The sequence below is a fragment of the Chlamydotis macqueenii genome, chromosome 1 (assembly GCF_036417535.1).
Source record: "Chlamydotis macqueenii isolate bChlMac1 chromosome 1, bChlMac1.mat, whole genome shotgun sequence".
Lineage (NCBI taxonomy): Eukaryota > Metazoa > Chordata > Aves > Otidiformes > Otididae > Chlamydotis > Chlamydotis macqueenii.
The window spans coordinates 120,674,141-120,680,140 of NC_141556.1; positions in this window are offsets into that span (position 1 = coordinate 120,674,141).

Genomic DNA, 6,000 nt, shown 5'->3' on the forward strand with positions numbered 1-6,000 from the left:
CCTAGATTGTGCTGCAAATACCAGTTTGGGTTAAGAATCTGGGTCTTCTTTTATAACTTCAAAATAAAGCACCAAATGACATCTCTCCCTTCACCCAGTGTCATCAGAGGTATTGTCAGTGTGGGTCTGCTGTGAAAAGTAAACAAGTAAACTGTAAGAATAGCATCATCTCCTTGCTTTGAACAGCTTTCCTACGCTACCGCCACCATGTGCAACATGGCAATGAAATGCTTCTTTGCTTTTCACTCCTGTTAGTCTGCAGAAATAATGTTACTAAAAGCCAGTTTATGGCATTCTAATCCTGTTATTTTCCATTAAATTCCTATCCAAAACGAGTGCATGCTGGCTGCCCTAGAGGCAAGTGTTGGGAAGGGAGATGGATATGGCTGGGAGAAGTGCCTCTTGGTCTGGAGTGACCTTTTTTACAGGTAGGGGGGACATGGGGGAAGGATTCAACCAGCTTACCCAATCTCGACATGTCATCAAAAGGCCCACAGAGGGTGAACAACACTATTTGCAAACTAAATATGCTTAACAGGCAAATTGCTAGGACACTTGAATCAAAATCCCACTATGTTGGTTTTGGTTTTTTCCCCCAATACACATGCACTCCAACGAATTTAACTTTGGTGAATCATAGAATCATAGAATGGTTTGGGTTGGAAGGGACCTTCAAAGGTCGTCTAGTCCAACCCCCCTGCAAGAAGCAGGGTCATCCCCGACTAGATCAGGTTGCTCAGAGCCTCATCCAACCGGGCCTTGAATGCTTCCAGGGATGGGGCATCCATCACCTCTCTGGGCAACCTGTGCCAGTGTTCCACCATCCTCATTGTAAATGCAATGAATTAAACCTCAGAGCACATGGGGAAGGGAGCTTGGGGACTTAAATGTTTCTCTTGTGGTGGTTTCTAATTCAGACAGTGCTAAACAGGGGAGGACAAATGCTTAGTTGCAAAATTCTTTAACTTATAAATATTTCTGTATTTCTACTGTCCAAATCAATTCAACAGGAGGAACAAGCAGGAGAAATAGCAAGCCACTGAAACTGTATCTCAGTCTTAATAACAAAAGGGCAAGGACAAGCTCTTCTATTCACAAGAACCCTGCTTTTGGCTTTCCTGAGACCCCATGTGAGCACAGGTTCACCTCTAAAGAACACTTTTTAGGATCAGAGCTAAAATTATATCTTTAATGTACAAGGGTTCTTAGTTGTAAAATCTAGTGCTCAGGGGAGAAAGAGAATTCCTGATTTGGTGTGTTCGTAATATGAAACTAATTGCAGGTGAAACGAAAAAAAATTGTCCTTGGAAACTTTGAAGTTGTTGCTGTAATAAGCAAAAGAAATGGGAAATTCCTTTCCAGTTTCTAGATTTTTCATGCAACTTCAAAAAATAGATGTTGCTTTACTCCATTGCAATTTTCTTTAACTCTATCTATTTCATTAAAAATTCCTGTACTTTAATAGATGCTTTCAGCACTACCTAGAGCACCTGAGTGGCTTTTTCATATCTTAAAAACTGAAAATATATATTCTTTTGATAAAGACCTACAGTGAATTTAATCTATGGTGACACCTTGTGGGGAAGCACAACCTCAGATTTACATGACTAAATAAGATCTGGTGTGACTCAGGGATGGGGAGGAGCAGTATTTTTTTTTTTATTTGAACAAGAATGCTCTGAAAGGATAGTATCTTAGACATTTATAATGTTTGGGACTACTTTTAGGAAGAACTGCTTGGAGAGACACTTGAGTCCAGTTCTTCTGAAAAGCAAGATTAAAAAAAATGCTACGAATGTTTTGTTCCTGATTTTTCCAAAGCTTTTTCCTTGTGCCAGCATTGATACTGGTGCAAGGCAAATATGCAGTCCTGCTGATTCAGAGCAGTAATTGTCTCTATTTACTCTGCACGATTTTAAATCATCAGGTGGGAAGTAAAGCAGTTGAGTAGATTTTTTTTATTGTCTCCCGAGAGCTTTGTTATTGAAACGCTTTGAAATAAAAGGAAGTTTTTTGAAAAGACTGTTTGCAGCTGTCTGTTGTGAGTTCAGAAGGATGTATGGGTCTGGTCTTGACCTTTTAGTGCTTTCTTTAACGGATGATTAAAAATTAAAATGTTCATGACTCTCTGAACTTGAAAACAGCATAAAAGCTTTGAGCAAATGAAAGATTGTACTATGGGAAATAGGAATGAGTCAGTGAATCATTTAAATTTACAGTCCAGTATTTTGGGGAGATCACAAACAGCCTGGTGAGCACTTCAGGCCTCTTGATTCTAATGTCTAGTTAGAAGAAAAACTTAGAGAAAAACTGGGCAAAACCTCCAAATGGGATCTCCCTGAGCTTCCTTGGTTCTGAGTGAGGATACCCAGGAGGCAGCATCTCCTACAGCTATGGGTGCAAAGAATAAAAACAAAACCACGTTGTTAAAAGCATTTAACCCGATCCACTTGAAAGTACCTCCATAGTGGAACTGTTTGTGTAATCAAGTGTTTGGAAAAACAGGGCCTAAATCTGTAGCTTTTTGGTGTTCAGATACTCCTGGGTTGTGGCAGGGGAAAAGGAAATAGAGATGCTGCTAACACACATATGCTTTCTAATTCACAGCAGGAATTTCTGTTGCAAATTTGTTTATGAAAATTCATTAATTGAGTTTTGATAGAACACCTTTAAAATACAATGACCTTATTTCTGTCTTTTGAAGCTCAGTTGTCCCTAAATTTGTCTGGCACTGAGATATCATTTCCCAGGTGTTCTGCCAAGTTTCTCCCACCACCTGTGGGCTAGAAAGGTGAATAAATAATATACAGAATGGAAAGTATATGCAATATAACCTATTATCCAGTACCAGCTTATTCAAAGGACCCTTGCCAAAGCATCAGTCTTTATGAAAAATAGCGAGCTTAAGCAAGTACTTAAGAAATGGGGTTTTGTGGTCCCACAGAACTTGTGTCAGGAAGTTGTTAATTTACGACACACTGTGGTGTTTGGTTTAAAATCATGTGGTACAAGACTGTACTTGATTCAGAAACTGCTCCAGCGTATAAGAATAACTGTGCTATTTAAAAAAAAAAAAAACCTCTGAAGAGTCCTTTGTGGAAATACCTCTGCCAGTGAAAACCTCTGTGATTGTGTGGGTTGGCAAATGAATCACAAAGAATTGCTCACTCCACAAGTGGAGCCAAGGTGTGTATTCCAGGCAGAAGAATAAGGAACAAACATGTAAATCTCTTCTACAGTTTTGTTTTCCACTTTATGTACATAATAAAACTTCAGACTCTGCAGTCATCTGTGCTCTTCTGCAGGGCTGAAATGCACAGACACCTGCATCTGCACTGTAGTTTCTCCCTTCACAGCCAACGTGGCTCAGCAACGCTTCATGGAGAGATCTCTGTGTCCATGTCACACCTGGAGAGATGCTCTTGGCACAGAGAAGCACGTTACAGATAACCTCTTTGCTGGGCCTACAGGCTGAACAACGCCAGTTACCAAAGACCCTTTCAAGGGATGTAATCTTTTAGGGTACTATATTGGTTTTGGCTGGGATGGGGTTAATTTTCTTCATAGTATCTTGTATGGTGCTATGCTTCTCACACCACCCCACCACCAAGGAGGCTGGGGGTGTACAAGAAGTTGGGAGGGGACACAGTTGGGACAGCTGGCCTCAACTGACCAAGGGGACATTCCATACCATAGGACCTGAGGGTCAGCATATGAATCCTGGGGAAGAAGAAGGAAGCGGGGACATTCGGAGTTAAGGTGTTTGTCTTCCCAAGTAACTGTTATGTATGATGGAGCCCTGCTTTCCTGGAGATGGTTGAATACCTGCCTGCTGATAGGAAGCAGTGAATGAATTCCTTGCTTTGCTTTGCTTGTGTGTGTGGCTTTTGCTTTACATATCAAACTGTCTTTATCTCAACCCATGAGTTTTCTCACTTTTACTCTTCTGATTCTCTCCCCTATCTCCTCATAGGGGAAGTGAGCAAGCAGCTGTGTGGTGCTTAGTTGCCAACTGGGGTTAAACCACGACATATGTCCTCCAACAAAAGCACCAGTGATTTCCAAAAAGAGCAAGTGATCTTCTTGGGAGCACTTCTTAGCACATTAAAGACTTCCAGATGTTCTTACCTGTTCCTCATTATACTCCAGACAGGATGCGCTTTTCGCGGGTACACCACTGGGGGTCACTCATGTACTAATAAACAGTACAATACTGGCTGCTGCAGGCGAGAAGTTAACTTCACAAATCATCCCAGAATGAACTCAACTTGAACTGAAGATCACCGTAAAATGAGAATGAGATGGGAAATATGCCATGTGGATATTCCCGCACAACATCCTTCTTCCCACATGACATCATTCTTCCTGCACGACATCCTTCTCTCTAAACTAGAGAGGCATGGGTTTGATGGACGGACCACTCGGTGGATAAGGAATTGGCTGGATGGCCGCACTCAGAGAGTGGGGGTCAGCGGCTCAATGTCCAAGTGGAGACCAGTCACGAGTGGCGTCCCTCAGGGGTCCATGTAGGGCCCAGCTCTGTTCAACATCTTTGTCAGCGACATGGACAGTGGGATAGAGTGCACCCTCAGCAAGTTCGCTGATGACACCAAGCTGTGTGGTGCTGTCGACATGCTGGAAGGGAGGGATGCCATCCAGAGGGACCTTGACAGGCTGGAGAGCTGGGCCCGTGCCAACCTCATGAAGTTCAACAAGGCAAAGTGCAAGGTCCTGCACCTGGGTCGTGGCAATCCCTGGCACAAATACACACTGGGCAGATCAAGAGCAGCCCTGAGGAGAAGGACTTGGGCATGCTGGTGGACGAGAAGCTTAACATGAGCCGGCAATATGCCCTTGTGGCCCAGAAGGCCAACCACATCCTGGGCTGCATCAAGAGAAGTGTGGCCAGCAGGTGGAGGGAGGTGATTCTCCCCCTCTACTCTGCCCTGGTGAGACTCCACCTGGAGTACCGTGTCCAGTTCTGGAGCCCCCAACACAAGAAGGACATGGACCAGCTGGAGAAGGTCGAGAGGAGGGCCACAAAGATGATCAGAGGACTGGAGCACCTTTCCTATGAGGGCAGCCTGAGAGAGTTGGGGCTGTTCAGCCTGGAGAAGAGGAGGCTCCGGGGAGACCTGATAGTGGTCTTCCAGTACCTAAAGGGGGCTTATAAGAAAGATGGGGAGAGGCTGTTCAGTAGGGCCTGTTGTGATAGGACGAGGGGTAATGGTTTTAAAATAGAGGGAGGTAGATTTAGATTGGATATTAGGAAAAAAATTTTTTACAGTGAGGGTTGTAGAACACTGGAACAGGTTGCCCAGAGAGGTGGTGGATGCCCCATCCCTGGAAACATTCAAGGCCAGGTTGGATGAGACTCTGAGCAACCTGATCTGGTTGGGGATGTCCCTGCTCCTTGCAGGGGGGTTGGACTAGGTGACCTTTGAAGGTGCCTTCCAACCTTAACCATTCTATGATTCTATGATTCTATATTTCTCAAATTTACAGTAGAATATATTAAAACTAGTAAATAAACAAATTATTTTTTTTATAAAAAGACAAAAAAAACCTCCAACATTTGCAAGCCAAGTTTGCTTTGATCTAGCTACAGTAATAATGGAAATGCAGCACTTCTCTTTGCCTAAGAAAGCAACTGAAGCCACAATCAGTGTGACAAGAAATCGCAAAAAAAAAATGACATGTAAGATAGGAGGGGAAAGATTGTATGGGGATTTTCTCACTGTTTCTGATATCACATTCCCGATAGGATAAAAATGGCAGGAATAAGTAATAAACTCTACTTATATGACTCACTTTCCTTGTCTCTACTTTCTGTTAATCCATTTTTATCATTACCTTTCAAACTTACGGGCAAACCTTTGCTGAAATTGTGAGTTGTCAAAAAAAGGAACTTATTAAAATGTTTTCCCTTTTCCCCCTAAAGTAAAATTTAGTATAGATTTCATGCTCTGAGTTGAAGAATTAAAAAATGCAGCTCTTGTT